Genomic DNA, 17,947 nt, shown 5'->3' with positions numbered 1-17,947 from the left:
AGTAATGAACTTTATTTGAGATATAATTGTCATATAACAATCATTTTTGGTTGGTTTCCTCTTTTACGCAGCTAACATCTTTGTTTAGTATTATTCTACATTGATTAGAAGTAGAGCTGTAGAGTAATTTTCTTATATTTTTTTTGTATCACGGACATATTTTTCTTGATTTATTTTACAAACATGTATATGTATATGATAACTTTCAAAAACAGACACGTCCTCCTAATGGAAAATATGTCAGCGCTTTGTGATAATATCTTGAGTTATGATTTCTTTGATCACATTCACATCTTTCTCACAATGGTCGCTTTTAATAATTTACTTCACAGAAATATCACTTGATTATTTTTTAATTTTCACTTGTTATGTTTGTTTAGAAACTCTGAGTAAACTGTTGAAACCACTTTATTTTGTGTTGAAACCACATTCTCTAAAGTTTGTTCAAAGATCTCTTTCATGTAACGTAATCTGCGAGAACTAACGGGAGAAAATCTCCCAATCTCCCCCCCCCCCCGTCTCAGGGCGGCTTTAGCTCTAACCGGGATCCGTGCTTCAAATCTCCGTTTAAGATCATGAAGCGGTCTTCTCTAGATCAGATGTGACGGATCTATGGTTTGTTTATGCTCGGTTTGATAATTCTATTATCAGAGAGAACTTTACCTAAACTTGAACGCTTGTTAATTCCGATGTCTAATAGAATATTTAAAACTTGTAATATCTGAATGAAAAGCATTATTGCATAATTGCAACTACGTGAATCTATATGGGTTCTATCTACTCTCTTGGGTATAAAACGGTTTTCACAGTTTTCTCCATATTTACGCAACAGATAGAAGTAAAATTAGCAACAACCAAAACCGAATTCCATTCGGGTTCAGCCAATGCCCACTTTCATTTTTCACGAACACTCCCTTAAAAGTTATCCTTGCAGGGTATGACCATCACAGAATATCAAAATGAAATTAATAAATATGTATGTCTGCATAAGATGGAGATCAGTGCTCGATCCGTGATTCATCACACAAAATAAAGGAAGGGGGGGGGGGGGTTACAGAGGCTAAGCCCCCCCCCCCCTTGTCAGATATTTATTGATAACTAAAACATACCTTGTCTTTATGTTGACTTTGAAAATTGTAGAAATAATTCTCGTTATCCTTCAATAAATCATGATTTTTCCGAGAAATTACTACGGTGTACATATCATTCCATCATCACAGATTCTTCCAAACTGGCAGGTTCTTTGTTTACAAAAAAAAACCTGTTCCAAAGACAACAATACAGTACGGTTAAGTGAGCAATGCAGTACGGTTCAAGGAGCAATGCAGTACTGAAATTTAAGGATTTGTAGTTCCTAACTGCTGAGCGTACACAATTTGGGTGTGTTTGTGTATTTAGGTATTCAAGTAGCGCTATGCACAATGGACTGGTTTATTTTTGAAAAATCTAAAATTAAATAAGTTTTTATTGCAAACTGCATTGATCCATGTTAAGCAACACGAAAATGTCATTTCCTTTCGAAGTTATGAATAATTTAAGAAATGGTCAAAACATGAAAGTTCTATTTTTAGAGGGACTGTTAGTAAAAAAATTAAAGGAATTGTTAGTAAGCAAATTAAAGGGAATGTTAGTAAACAAATTAAAGGGATTGTTAGTAAACAAATTAAAGGGATTGTTAGTAAACAACTTAAAGGGATTGTTAGTAAACAAATTAAAGAGATTGTTAGTAAACAAATTAAAGGGATTGATAGTAAACAAATTAAAGGGATTGTTAGTAAACAAATTAAAGGGATTGTTAGTAAGCAAATTAAAGGGAATGTTAGTAAACAAATTAAAGGGATTGTTAGTAAACAAATTAAAGGGATTGTAAGTAAACAAATTAAAGGGATTGTAAGTAAACAAATTAAAGTGGGGTTTACGAGAACGGACAAGCATTAATTAACTAATGAAGAATGCACAATTCAGTTTCAAATATCTAAGGTTTAAGAAATTGGGATGCAAAGATATTGAGAATTGAAAATCAGAGATTGATTTGTTTGTGTCTTGAATAATTTCAAGACTAAAAAAACGAACGATTTAGTAAAAAATCTCGTCTTCGTTTAAAATCGTCGAGGAAATGCACAGTAAACAATTAAAATAAAAGTTTAAAATAAACAATATCGATTATAACATCAGCTTTATGCTTTTAACATATCAGTTCAGTTTCATGGCATTATATATCATTCAAACGACCAATCTAATATAATATTACCTCTCTTTTCGCGAGTTAAGTTCATGGTAATTATGATTCCTAAACAGCGTAAATATACGCATGCGTAAAAACTAAGGATATTTTTAAACGAGTACATCTGAATGGCTCTATAATTTGACTTTGCATACATTGTTTTAACATACATAAGAACACGCAAATTTTGCCTTTAAATGCACCCCCCCCCTCCACCCTCCACCCACTGTCGCGTTCTATAATATTTATCCCTTAAGAATCAAAAGAACATTTTTTTTAATTTTTTGAAAAATCTTTTTCTGAAATTTCCGACCTACTCTCTGAAATTGGTATTAGCAAAAATTACTAAAAGTGTTCAACTCTCTGATCTTTAACCTTTACCGTTAAGTAGAGACGGGGGTTGGTTTCCTGTTTTCCGAGATGGGTAGTGCCTTAAAGATATTCCAAGTTCATCAATTTGGTGTTTTAATAGTTCGCTTTCACTTAAAATTAAAAGCTGTTTGAATGGCGGCTAATTCTGAGAGCCTTAATATTTTGTGTGAAAATTTTCTTATAAACCCTAATGCCACCCCCCTTATCAAAACCCGCTAGCCTTGTATTCAGCTGTGTACAGTGTGCACTGTGTGCAGTGTGAAATCAACACAGCACATGCAGAATTTGCAGCTAAATTCAAGCGGATTTTGATAAGTTTACACACACATATCTCTGTACTCAAATAACACGCAAAGGTTTTAATTGTTGTAAATCGGACATCGCCCTCTTTCCATTTTCCTCTTTGAGCTTACATTTCCTTAAAACACAAATTTTCTTTGTTTTAAAATTGACAGTGGATAAATTGGAACGTTTGTTGTTCATGGTTAAAATTTTACGTTTTGCATTTTTAAATCCAATTTTCATGTAGAAATTTAGAATACCACAGTCATGCTTTTATTTAGGCAAATGATACAATTAAATTATAAATACAATTTTTTCTTTATTTATTTGTCTGTTGTAAACCTAATTTTACAGTGAACTTGAAAAAAATAGTAAAACCATTCAAAATTTTACAACAACACCCTTGAATTTATACATAAGCATTTTTTGTATTTTTAAGGAATAAGAAAAATTTAAGCCTGTTCCTACATTTTTTCAAAAAAAATCTAAAAATACGCTAATTTCCAGAGCTTTTTCACAAAATTTTTCATTTCGGACATATTTTATTTAAAAACTTAAATGCCCGTAAATTGTTGTTTTCAACATTTTGTTTGCAGTTCCCCGTATGTCTAGAGCGGAAACTAACGAGGAAAACCTACTTCTAAGAATTTGAAGATGTATCGGAGATTTCTTATTCTCGGTTTTATTCACATTCAGACAGTTTAAACGTTCTTGAATGAGAGTTTTTATTTATTCACAAATAATGCGTTCATAGAATTTTTTGCTTGTCTGCATTTAAACCTTTTTTGTTACTTTTTGTTCTTTTGAAATGTAGAAAGGAAGGACTGATGGATAGAAATAATTATGTAAATATTTGTCCCCGAAATGTTGTCGGAATTGGGAACGGAAATAGCGCAATAATTAGTTTCAAATGGCTGACATTAATTTGGCGGAATATTCTAAAAATGCCGCGTTTTATTATTTACTAAAGGAAGATGACAATGATAACATAATTATTAAAATGGTAACGCATATTTATTCAGGGGTTTCTTTATAGAAACGCTTGGCCTAATTCGATTAGATTTAAGATGCTGATTTTTTCATGGATGCTTGCACGCTTGTAGAACCTATAATCAATACAATCGGACATATCTCTGCGCGCATAAACAATAGATAAATAAATAGACAGATAAGTTAACATTATTATCAAATACTTCAATGGCTCAAATGTCTCATTCACTTTGAGCCCCCCACCCCCCCCCTGGAATGTCAAAAAAAGGTTTACGCCCTGATGTCAAAAATCCGCAATTAAAGTTTCTTCCTAGCTTTGAGAGTATGATTTTTAACCCTCCAAAAACCAGAGAACAGTGATATTTTGAAATATCGTTTAAGATTTTCTAATTTTACAATGAACTTTAAATAAAAAATGCCCAGAAATAGTTGCAACAAGAAGATTACAGAATCTTTTTCTTAAGTAAAAGGGATAACAGATACAACATTAATTCCAGAGTTTTCTTGTTCTTGGTTTCTTTAAACTACTCTATAAATTCTTAACATTACTCTGTAACATCTGCGAATTTACATGTCTATGGTAAACATAAAGAAAACGGGAATGTGAAACTTTCCAAAAATTTGTTTGAATTTAGAGACAAGTTGGACAGAAAACAGTTTTTAGTGATTTTCAGACTGCTAGATGCAGAGGAAACTTTAATTTTAGCAGTTTAATAAAATCATTGTTTTTAATTTCCTCCTCCTTTGCAGTGCGCTGTGATGAGCTGTTAGCTGTCAAAGACGATATCTATACATATAAAATTGTATAATCTCTATTTGTCTGTCTGTTTGTTTGTTTGTCCAATCATAACTCAGGAACTAATGCACAGATTTGCCTCAAATTTTGGGAGACCCACGGAAATATTCTTAGATTAGTTTTGATTTAGATTAGTTGAGTGGGTCGAGAAAATTTAGCTTCCTGGTGCGGGTAAACTTGTGCAGAGCTGGGTTCCCAAGCTATTTTTATAATAAATAAATTAAAAACATCCGTAAATAATAATGGAACTTGTTACTAATCAATTATTAGTAATAATAATCATATTTGCAATAAAATTCAAATTAATTCTGGATAAGGTTCGGGATATTTGTTAATTTAAGCAACATACCAATCAATTTAAATCACGCTGGGTTATTGCATGGTAATGGCTTTCTATATCCAGTTTTAAGCTTGCTCAGTTTGGTCAGATCGTCATTATTATCATTATTATTTATTCTATTCAATATATACATCATTCAAAATTTGTGCATACAGAGAGACCACATAAATGAGAATAACACTGTTTTATTAAAAATAGAATGCAATTAATATATATTTAAAACTTAATTTCTATTGTTTTAGAAAATGTTGTATTTTTATCTCAAACGAAAACTGAAGTAATAAAATAAATTTATAACTTGATTGATTGCCAGGTTAAAACACTTCAACTCTTATCTTCGTAAATTTTAATTCTACCTTTAAATAAAAAATATTTCTTGTATTTATAAGTTTTCAATTGGTTTTCAGTATTCTTAACTTAGACCAAAAATTAAGTTTTCTGAATCGGAAAACTAGGATTTCAACGCGCTTCGCGCCCCTCTCTCTCTCTCTCTCTCTCTCTCTCTCTCTCTCTCTCTCTCTCTCTCTCTCTCTCTCTCTCTCTCTCTCTCTCTTTATCAGCTTTCCATTGCTGACTTATTTGGAAAGCCTTTCTATTCCGTAAATTTCAAAATAGCAATGACAAATTTAGCAGATTTGCCTTCTTTCGTTTATGGATATATAAACCGGGACAAAACATTCCTTGGGGTCAGACACTGAGACACTATTTGCATAAGCATACCTTTTAATTATTCAACCAAAAAAATGTTGAAAATAATATTTTTGCCGTTTTCCGTTTGCTGCAGTTTGAATATTTCTTGAAAGAAATCCATTTTCTTTAACAATTCTTAGAATAAAATAAATCCTTTATTTCTACTGCAATCTCTTCTCCAGGCAAAATAATTTAAATATCCATTTAGACTTAGCAAAAATTCTTCTTACATATATAGTGTTTCTTCACACAAAATCAGTGGCGTAACACAGGGGAGGAGTAAAGGGGTGAGGGGGGGGGGAAACAAACAAAAAGCTATAGAGAAGGAAAGCTGCTGGCCCAACCCACCCAGCACTGAAAGTTGCATGATCCGAGCCAGTATCTACTGTATATGCATTTCGTCATTTAGTCTGGACTACCCAGCGTAGAGTTGACCCAACACGTTTTATGCAACAATATAGCCTGGCAAGATCAAAATACACCATTGTAACTTAATTGCACCCCTAGAAAAGTTTTAGTTGGGCCAGTAATGTGAATGATCTAACTGTTTTACTAATTGACTAATAAGTACGCTCAATTTTATTAATTGATTAAACGTAAAACTAACAAAATGAGAATTGGCTCAAGCAAAACAAATTATCCTTTTTGTTAGAGTTTCCAACGTAATTGATTTTTTAGTTACGCGAAATTACGCGGAGTTATGCGAAATTATTTTTATTTTACATAATTTGGCAGTTTTATGCATAGTTACCGAAACTTTAGTTTCTCGAAATTACAGCGTAATTTTGCGTAATTACCGCGTAATTTTGTGTAATCACAGCGTAATTTTGCGTAATTACAGCGTAATTTTGCATAAATACAGCATAATTTTGCGTAATTACAGCGTAATTTCGCGTAATTTCTGCAAAGAAATTTCATGAAATTTTGCAATATTTACACGCAATTAGTGAAACTTTAATTTTGCAAAATTAACGCGTAATTTTGCCATTATCATGCCTTATCAGAAAAGTTTAAATTTTGCATAATTACAACCTAAATTTAAATGAAAAAATTATTTTCTAGGAAAGTAATGTCGTGCAGGTTAATCAAATCTTTTAGCCAACATTGTTAATGTAATTTTCATGTTTGACAATTAAATTAAAGTTTAAAGGGACCGTTCACTTATTTGGGTAATTTCAGGGTAAACTGAACTGCCTATTCGCTCTTGATTGGTAATAGTCTTACTTTTCAAAGACAACTGTGGCCGAAGAAAAATCCGATTTTTCGTTTAGAATTTGAGCGGAAAGGGACGGTCCCTCTCTGTAGACACTATTTGATGTTTTTTTCAGTAACAGTAGCCCAATAACACTTAAATTTATTATATTTTAATGTCATTATGTGTTCGTTATTATGTACTAAAAAACTTTTGATATTTGAGTTAGCAAGAAATTTACGCTAAAATATGTATACAAAGACGACGTCTCTACGACAATCAATTAATCATTACTCGTATTTTGGTTCGTAGATTTTGTAGATTTTGTTCGCGTATGTGCACAACTTTTCATTTGTCATGCCGCGTTCAATTCAGCTTTTTACACAGGCAATACAAAATTTTGAATGCGATAAAATAGTGTTATTTTAGAAATAGACAGTTAAAAAACAACAAAAATTAAAAAATAATGACATTTACAATTAACGATTAGGTACTACACTTTAATTTTATATTCAAAATTTATTTTGATTCAATTCATACTGAAAAAAACATCAATTAGTGTCTATAGAGAGGGAACGCCCCTTTCCGCTCGAATTCTGAACGAAAAATCGGCTTTTTTCCGGCCACAGTTGTCTTTGAAAAGTAAGACTATTACCAATCAAGAGCGAATAGGCTGTTTAGTTTACCCTGAAATTACCCAAATAAGTGAACGGTCCCTTTAAGGAGGAAAGGGCCAACAATTTATTTTATCTATGTGTTTAATCATAATCCAAAATCCCATTACTTTTTCAGTACTTTTTAGTTTTTGTGTCTGTCTCAAAATAACTAGAAAGGAGAAAGATAATTAAAACAGAAAAAGTGCCATGCTTACATAGTGTATTATATGAGAGAAATTTAACAACCTTATATTCATAAGGACTAAATAATGTTCATCCCGATCCAGATATTAAGCGATGTACATTACAAATAATTTATTAATAATTAAAAGATAGCAAACAAATATCGATATGAAGATGATAGGGAACTTGAGCTACAATAAAATTTTAACCAACTCTTCAGTCTTTCTTCACTCCTTGGTTTGAAAGGTCATCGTCAACTAACTCTAGTTTCTGTACTGGTTGACCAGCTCACCCCTCTCGAGATTCCCTGATCCCTCCAAAATACCAGGTGAATGCCCCTGGAACCCTGTATACACGGGCCCCTTGCTTTAGCGTCAGGTTTTCCTGCCTCACTATATACAACGTAAAGAATAAGGGATACATATTTCATCCCTCACTTAAATTCAAAAACTATATGAAGAACTACAAACATATTTTAAAATATAAGGTAAACAGAGCCTGAATAATTAATCTGGTACTTTAGTAATTATGAAATGGTTTCGTATAAAGTAATTCCACGTAACTACGCCTTAATTACATGCATCTAGACTTTTTTCCTTTACGTAATAAACACCTAATTTGCGTAACCCTAATTCGAAAGAAACTGGCAAACATACATAGTGCATAATTATATACCCTTATCTATAGCTGAACAAGTCTTCATTATTTCAAGCAATCTTGTAATGTTTATTTGTAAGTAAACAATACTGGGACCTAGGTCAATACAGGTTGGCAACTGAGTTTATATTGTTTTTAATGGGACTGTAAACTTAATTTGAACTGACCCTCCATAGTACCACCTACAGAGTGTGCTCATTCTACCTGTTGGAGACCAGGTATATTTGCTACAAACATAGAAGCAAGGATAAAGCTAAGGAGATAAAACTCCCCCCCCCTGGAGAACTCCTTGTTGCATTTATCTAAATCTAGACTTTAAGCCTTGAAATTTAACGTAGGTCTGACGGCCTCTTAAATAGGCACAGAGAAACCATCTAATATGCCCATTAAGTTGGAGATCATTGACATCACCAAGCAGAATATCATGGTCTACTGTGTCAAAAGCTCTTGACAGATCAATTGCTAATGTTCGGTTTACTTCGGTTCACTGGTTTCTTAGTGTTGAGTACTTTTGTTTTGTGGTTACTAATATTCTGTAGTGCAGTGGTGGTCAAATGTCCTTTCTGGAAACCATGTTGGGGTCTAGCAAGGTTCACCAAGTCTGTTATTTCAGGATTTCGAGAAGGGTTTTCTCATGTATCTTGGCTAGGGAGATAATAAGGATATCGGTAGGTAGAAGGATCCTTGATTATCAGGTTTGCCTGGTTTCAAAAGTGGGATAATGTGTCCTGTTTTCCAGAGGGCAGGAATGGTGGCAGTATTTACACAGTTGTTGTATATTTTAGTGAGGAAAAGGATTCCAAATGGGTCTAGATGTTTCAGAATAAGGAGGGATAATTTGTCTGGACCTAGTGCTTTTGAATTTTTGGATTCTTCTGAGACTTGTGTTGATGTAATCACTACTTTTGGATCTGATGGTGATTTCTGTAGGTTATGTAGAATGGTTCTGGATTATTGGGAAGGTTTTTTTTTAGAATTCAGGGTTTAATGGGGGTTAAAGTTTTTTGCTAACTTTTTTGAAGTGTTGTTCATCGTGTTGCTAAATTTGATATCTTTGTTGTCTGATTGTTTAGGTGCACTATTGAGATTTTTGATTGTTGTCCATAGTTTTTTTGAGTTAGGTTGACAGTAACTGTCAACCTAACTCAAAAAAACTATGTTCTTTGTTCTTTCCGTTTTTGTTGTTAGTGTGTTGATCTTCTGTATATATCTCTGTTCAGGTCTGGAAGTCTTTGTTTGGCTGGGTCTTCATTCCTAAGTCTGTCTCATTCTGTAATATCGTTCAGTGCTTCTGTGGGTATCTCATGCATGTTACACAGGACCATTCAATCAGGGACTTGCCTGGTTGTCTGTTTGGTTGTTTGTCCCTTTGTATCCAATAAACGTCAAAACTGCTGAATTGATCAGGTCAAAATTTTGTGCGAGACCTCACTTGACCCCCTAACTGGAAGGTTTACTGAACAACAAAATTGAAAAATAAATCCTGGAAAACAGTTGTCACTTAATATTCTTTTAGCCTTTTAGCTTAATGGTGTCAGTAAATAAGGGAAATCCATTTCTGGATTTATTCTCTTAGTATGGGAACTCCAGTATTGGATCAATTACTTAAGTTGAATAAATAGAAATAAAGTAATGAATATGTTTTTTAATTATGTCCGAAAGCCAATAATTGGATTGTTGTTAAGACCTGGTATTTTCGTAAATTTAAGGTCATAAAGGGAGCTAGGGGAGGTTTTAAAAAGCTCAAAAATTCCTTAAACATTTTTAAAAAAATTATGTTTCAACACAGATATTAATTTAAGAATATGTTTCCAAATCTAATTTTAAGGGCTTTCCAAAGAAATTTTCTTTTAGCTCTGTAGCTCAATTAATAAAACAAACCATGGACTATTTTTGTTTTTGTTTGAATCACCGACCAGACTTTCCTCCACCCTACAATATGCGTTGAAATATAACATAAACTTTTTTCTTAAAGAAAGTTAAGAAGTTCTGGAGAAAACCAAAAAAGGGGTGGAGGCGGGTCCTTCTTCATTTTGAGATAGGGGTAAGTTATAGAGAAAACCACAGAATGCAGTAGAGAGGGGTGGGGGGGAAACACTTGGTTTACGTAAATGAATACCCCAAATTAANACTCTTATTCAAGATAACACAAGAGAAACTACTATAAATATTCAGGAATTTGCCAGGATAATCAGTTAGCAAGTGAAGCTGACAAATTTTACAAGGTATATTTTCTAACAATTATCAAAAACATCAAAGAGTAGCGTATTCAGAGGGGTCAGTAATTCTCTGACCCATTTTACCTTCCCAGGGTTGAATTAAAAAGCCTAGCATAAATCAAAGATACTCATATATTTTTGGCATTTATACGTTATATTTTTATTTTTAAACCTTGTGTAAAGTAGCTTGATTTGATTAAAAATTACTACAATATACTTTTACTGGTCATAACATTTTCCATGAATTAATATAGTAAATCCCTTAAATGGCCTAATCTTGCTGTAGTCATTTTGTTCTAATTGGGCTTTTCATTAATGTCTAATTTATTATATTTTGAACCTTTTTTGCTTTTGCATTTTTTTTGCTTAATAACTTGATATTGTAATAAAATTTAGCAAAGGGGAATGTCCACATTTCCGTACAAAGGGTGGGGGGGGGCTTCTGACTTTGTTTTAGAGATTTCTCTCTGATTTTTTGCTTGCAGGCCTGAATTGTGATCTAGTTTTTTAATAAAAAACCAAAGTGGGGGAAAAATAATTTTTCCTTAATTTTTCCCGTGTTTTTTTTTAAAAACTTTGTGTTAGGTCTATGTGGGGTGTCTAAAGTCATCAACATTGGGTTGGGAAACTCAATTCTGGACTCTATAATCTATGTCCTACTCTCCTTATACCATTCCCCCCCTTTCCAGCATTTTCCCCCTACTAAAGGTCAAAGAAGCCTTCCAACTTTATTACTAGAGATTTCTCTTGAATCAAACAGCAGAATGTAGGAAAAATATTTTTCCCCCTTTTTTCACGCATTTTTCAGATATTTTTTTTAAACTTTGTGATAGGTTCGTGTGGGGTGTCTAAAGTCACTAACTTTGGGACAGTAAAGTCAATTCTGGACTCTATATTGCATTTTCCCCTCTCCTTATACCATTCACCTTGAATGTAATATGTTCGCTTTTACCCTTTGTGGATTTCCAATTTAAAAAAAAAATATTGGATTTATTACCATTTGATACAAATCATGATATACATATAACTATTCAAAAGATTAAACATATCTATAACTAAGAAAACCATTCTTAACAAATATGATAATAACTTATCTGCATTATTAACTTACATTTAACTTACTTAATAAAGGATTATTATATAAACATTTGTAAACTTTGAAAAAAATAGGTTATTGAACTAAAAAGTTTTTGAAAAAAGGCCTGAAAAACAAGAGAAAAAGTATTTTTCCCCCCACTTTGGTTTTTGATTCAAATACTAGATCACAATTCAGGCCTGCATGCAAAAAAATCAGACAGAAATCTCTAGGAATAAAGTCAGAAGGCTTCTTTGGCCTTTAGGAGGAGGAAAATGCGGAAAAAGAGGGGGGGGATATGATATAAGGAGAGGGGAAAATGCATTAGAGTCCAGAATTGAGTTTCCCAATACAATGTTAATAACTTTAGACACCCCACATGGACCTAACACAAAGCTTTTGAAAAAATGTCTGAAAAATGCAGGAAAAATTCAAGGAAAAATTATTTTCCCCCACTTTGATTTTTGATTAAAAACTAGATCACAATTTTGGCCTTCATGCAAAAAAATTGAGAGAAAAGTCCCACCCCATGGCTATTTTGGCTAAAGAAGACGGCAGCCATTAGTGGGTTAGTATTTTAAGCAACTGAACCTTATTTGACTTAAATAAGGGGTTTATGGTGCAAACTAAATTTTCCTGAACCACCACTCTCCCCATATAACCTACTGTGTTATGAAAACGATAACAAAAAAATTTCGTTTTTCAAAAATGGTCGTTTCTAAAACGCTCGTTTTTAAAACGATTGTTTTTCAAAACGATCGTTTTTATAAGTACATGGTTTTCTGGAACTATGAGGTATTCATGAAAACCTCAAATAAAATACCTTCCACATCAGAATGGTCAGTAAAGATACCCCCAAGAGCTCGAAGCTTTGCTACAGTAATGGTAACACGAAGATATGAAGACCCGGAGAACAGATAGAGAAATTCTCAGAGAGATTCTCACAATCTGTAGATAGAAAGCCAGTCTCTAAGAAAACCGAGCATTCTTCAAAAACTAAATCAAAGTTCAAGGATGACAGATCACAAACAAGGATGGACAAGTATTTAAAGGAGATCGATGATAATCTGGCTTTAAGCACCTCTTCATTTGGATCCTAAAGATCACTAACACCGAGTACCAGAAATTCAACCCGTAGCCCATCTTTCACTACAGAAACCAGAAGAAAGAGACCAATAGATAGCGACACTGATACATCATTAAACCGTGTCTCAACCCGTTCATCTAAAAGAATGGCTTTAAGTTCAGAATAAGCTTTAATGTGTTAATTGCATTTAATATTTTTAGTTACCAGAGACTCGGCAATAATTGTAATTTAAGTCTGGTTCAAAATATGCAAGATATATCCAGTAGAATCGGCAGCAGTTTATAATTTTACGGTTTTTCCTTAAATTTTTGAAATTATCTGAATTGAATAATGGTGAAGGTTTCTTAAAATATTATCAGATTCTAAATATTATCAGGTTCATAATATATGTTTATATCCATTAGATTTGTCACCATGTTAGTATAAATAATATTCAGAATATTTATTCTCAATTTAAACTTAATTTTCTTTTTTATTATTGAATGTTTAAAATGTTGTTTTTGTTGCAAAATAAATGAATTTATTTTTAATTTTGATTTATAATAATTTGTTTTTCAGACAACATGCAAGAAATAATTCAGATTATTTTCGTTATCCTAAATTTAAAATCAGTATCTAAGGTAACACAAGTGGCTATTAAAAATCTAGGATTAAGGATTTCAAATCTCATCAATGAAATAATCAAAGCAAGTAATGTTCTCTATGATAACGGAAAATTGTTTAAACTTTCTTCTGGGGAATCTTTTAATCAAAACCTTGTAAACTGGTTGCAAAACATAGATAATGAAAACTTGAATTTTGATATTAAAAGCAGAGTACTAGAAATAATAGACAGCACAGATTCAAAAATCTTGAAATATAAAATGAAAAATGGAATAAAAACTTTACTGGAAAGAATATCAACGATTCTATTTAAAGAACTAGAAAAACATTTAGCGGAATATGTAACGAAAGAAATTTTAGAGATAAAAAATCCTTAAGAGGTGATTGTTTTTTTAATCTTACAAATGCTCCAGTTTCTAAGGATTTAAGGGAAAAATTAAACCTTGGTAAAAAGTACAGCCCGTTTTTAAAACTCAACAAAGGGAAAGAATTAAAATTGTTTGAACAAGAAATAGCAAATTTATTGAGAAATTACATGAAATCAGAATTTAAGTTAGAAATTTCATTATCCTCAAAAAATATAAATAAAGATTTGAACAAAATGGTCAAATATGTAAAACGAACCAGAAACTCTAAACTTGAAAAGTTTTTGAATAAATTCCGAAGAATCTACAATGAAGTTAAAGAATTATTTAAAACACAACTGTAAAACTGTCAAAATACATCACTTCCTAACTATAAAATTTTCGAGAAGGCCTTTGAGTTAAGTGACGATAGAATAATTGTTGAAGCGGATAAAAATGTCGGATATGTATGTCTATACAAAACGGATTTACTAGATCAGTATACAAAAATAAATATCCAACAACATTTTGGAGCGGTCAATATTACCGAAAACTGGTATCTTGCAAATATTATGAACTTCATTAATGACGCCAAAGTAAACCTTCCTAAAGAGCTTTCTAAAATCGTTTTGAACAAAGACTTTATCTGGAATGAACAAACATCAGAAATAGGTGTATTAAGATTACAACCAAAAGTTCTAAAGTTAAAAGCAATTATCTATCAAAATATTAAAAACTTAACTTCACGAGGGATTAAGAGCTCCATGAAAGATCCGATAAAAATAATTCAAAAAGTTCTTGATAAAATTTTCAATCACTTACTTTTTCATATTGAGGAAACTTTTCAATCCCGATTTGGAATGCTTTCACCATCAGTAACGGGTGTAAATGAAGCCATGGAAAGGATTAAAAATTCAAAAACAGGACTATGGGGCAGATCAATTGAATCAGAAGGGGATTTCAGTGACCTATATTCAAACTGTAATAAAAATTTGTTAACTGAATGTGTGGAAAAAGCATGCTGTTACGCTAAATTACATGAGTCAACTTTTAAGTACATAAAACTTTTATTGATAACATAATGACACACTCATACTTTAAGGAAAAAAGGTTTATTTAAAACCTTAAAGGGCTTTTCAATGGGAGACTGTTCAGCGGCAAGAGGTAGCGAAATTATTCTTAGGATATATGAGATTAAAATGTTCGCAAAGGAATTGAGTCTTTGCCACAAACTTTGAATTCATAATCCCTATATCTTTGGATTCCAATGTCCCAAATCTTTGATATTTCAAACTTACATTATTTGATCTAATAGAATTCATAGTTTGAAATATCTAAGGTCTACGACATTGGAATCCAAAGATATAGGGTTTAGAAAAGCAGAGTTTGTGACAAAGACTCAATTCCTTTAGCAAGGAAAAATTTGTTAAAAAATATTCTAAGATATTTGCGTTTTAGAGACGACATGTCCATACACATTACTGGAACTGATCTAGAGTTGTTTCAAGCCATGCAAATTTTTGGATCAGGGTATCCCCCATGCATAATTTTTAATATAGAATCAAAAGTAATCCATGGAAAATTTCTAAATATAAGAATTTATAACAACCCGGCAACTCAAACACCCTATACAACTGTGCTCCGGAAAGGCCAAAATAAATATAATATAATACCACCAAACTCAAATACACACCATCGCCGGTTCAAACAAATGGCGGGACTAGGTTATTTTAGAACTGTCAGAACTCATTGCAGTACTCGGAATGAAATACAAAACCAATTCAAGGTCGTATACACCATATTAAAATCGAAAGGCTTTAAAAATCACCAAATAAAGAAAATGGAGAAATTTAAAACAAGAAACAACAAAGAAGTAAAAAGGTTCTTATCTAAAACTACTTATAACAGTATTTCAAGAAGACATGAATACATATTAAAAACATTCAAAGCATGCGATATAGACCCAGAGAAGTACTATCAGCCCATGGAAGTTTCCGGACAAAAACTAGAACAAATGATATTTACAGTAAAACAAATGCGTCAAAAACTAAACTTTTGAATAAATACACCAAGGAAACCACTTAAAAACAATCAAAGGATTCATTGGAGTAACTTGAATTACGGGTAATTTTTATATATGATTTGGTGGGTGGGAGTGGTTGACATGGATTCTTTCTTTCTTTCTTTCTTTTTTCTTTTAAATACATAAACTTTATCAGCAAAATAAAACCCTGCATGGGTCTAGTGCCAAGGGGCACTGGACCCATGCTTAAAAGGGTCCAGTGCCCCTTTGAGGAAGCACATTTTTTAGATTTAAAATTTTAAATTACAAATTAAAACAACACTATTTCAGGGGATTCCGTTTCGGCCACTCTAACACTCTTCAATCTTTACAACTTTATAAATTATACAGGATACATTGCTAATTTTGGCTGTTTTAACTAAAACTATGTAATTTAAATTATTAATTTTATATTTACTTGAATAATCTAACCAAAGTTCCATTCCTCTAATTTTTTTAAATAACTCCAATCGAAGTACGAGCCTCATTAAAACCTAGGATGATCATTTTAGGAAAGTTTGTTAAAAAGGAACAATTCAATAATTTTTCTGCTATCGAGTTTGGAATTTTGAGTTTTGAAAACCAGTTGTGGGCCATGATAAGCTGGGAGCTGCCGACCATAGCAGTGTTGATCAGGATGCACGGTTCGAGCCAATCCTATCCATCTTCAGGACTAAGTCCTACTGACTATATACTTTTAGTTATAGTATTATTAAATTATAAAATTCGTTGTTTCGTTAACGATTGTTAACGACGATCCTTTATTAACGAACGTTAACGACAACCCTTTGTTAACGATCGTTAACGACAACCTTTGTTAACGATTGTTAATGACAACCCTTTGTTAACGATCGTTAATGGCGACTCCTTCGTTAATGATCGTTAACAAAGAGAGGAAACCGACCTGGAGGGCATCTGTACTTATCATTGAGTAGTTCTCAAGAGAAAATATCAAGGAGTTTTAACTCCCACACAACTGTTAAACTTCATGTAAGACGACATTCAATAAAGTTGCATGTATTTTTTTCCAAAAACGACCGTTTTGATAAAGTTTGTCGTTTTGTTAACGATCGTTAACGACGACCCTCGTTAATGATCGTTAACGACGACCCTTCGTTAACGATCGTTAACATAATTGTCAATAAAGTTTTTTTTCAAAAACGATCGTTTTTTAAAACAATCGTATAAAAAACGGTCGCAAATCGATTTAATAAAAACGATCGTTTTCAAAAACGTTCGCTATTCGTTTTCTAAAAGTTCAAAACGAGTGGATCGTTTTTAAAAACCACCGTTTTTTCCGAAAACGAAACGATCGTTTTTGAAAACGAAACGAAAAACGATTTAACGATCGTTTACAAAAATGATTAACAACCCTAGTCATAGTTTAAAAAAAAGCTAAATGCCAGATTTAAGCTCAGTAGACAAAGAAGTTTTAACTTTTAACACATACATAGATGCCATTGTAATGGCTAGACAGTTAGTACAAAAGCTTTGTTCCTTAAGTCCTTTTCTCTATAGCCTTAAGGATGTTGTCGAGTAAAGAATTCATTAAACTTTATTGTTCTCTGATAAAAATAATTTGTAAAAATAATTTTTCTGCCTCTGATGAGAATTTGAACACTTAAACCGAATTATTTAATACTCAATTAATCCCTTAAGCTCCCAGAAAGGGATCATAAAGTGCAGCATTATGAATGGCTCGCAAGGGCACATTAAAAATCAGAATTTATTGATGATCAAAAGCTAATAAAACACCACCCTAAAGATATGAGATTGGTAGATTATGATTACATACCCCCTTTATAAATTTTGTGAACATTCCCTATAAGAATGGGATGAATATAAATGTATAAAAACTGTTAAAAGAATTGTAGCTTCCATGATGTTCCAAGATTATGATCAAAATATTTATGATATTTCCCGGATCAATTACAAGCAAAATCTTGGCCAAGCATTCACAACTATTTATATTCTTTATATGTGAAATATATTTTTTTCATGAATATGAACTGTTTTTGTTTTTCCTTACGACTTGTCAGTCTCAAGAATACTCTAAAACAAGCATAGATGTAAATGCTATTTTAAAATCGTTTTTCACTGCTTACTAGCTTCTAACTTTAATATGCATTCGTAGATTGAAATATCAAAGGTCTACCGCATAAGGTTGCAAACGCC

General features: G+C 32.2%; 1 long non-coding RNA gene across 1 annotated transcript; it reads left to right on the top strand.

The window, feature by feature from the left end:
• The first annotated feature begins 7,566 nt into the window (after positions 1-7,566).
• Positions 7,567-11,072, top strand: LOC111698147 (uncharacterized). The gene is made up of 3 exons (XR_002764474.1): positions 7,567-8,053; positions 10,358-10,426; positions 10,558-11,072. It is a non-coding gene; the product is annotated as an uncharacterized LOC111698147 (long non-coding RNA).
• The last annotated feature ends 6,875 nt before the right edge of the window (positions 11,073-17,947 follow it).

Source organism: Eurytemora carolleeae, unplaced genomic scaffold (genome assembly GCF_000591075.1).
Source record: "Eurytemora carolleeae unplaced genomic scaffold, Eaff_2.0 scaffold235, whole genome shotgun sequence".
Lineage (NCBI taxonomy): Eukaryota > Metazoa > Arthropoda > Copepoda > Calanoida > Temoridae > Eurytemora > Eurytemora carolleeae.
Note: the sequence above shows the minus strand (reverse complement) of the source record. Positions and strands in the feature narration are given on the sequence as shown.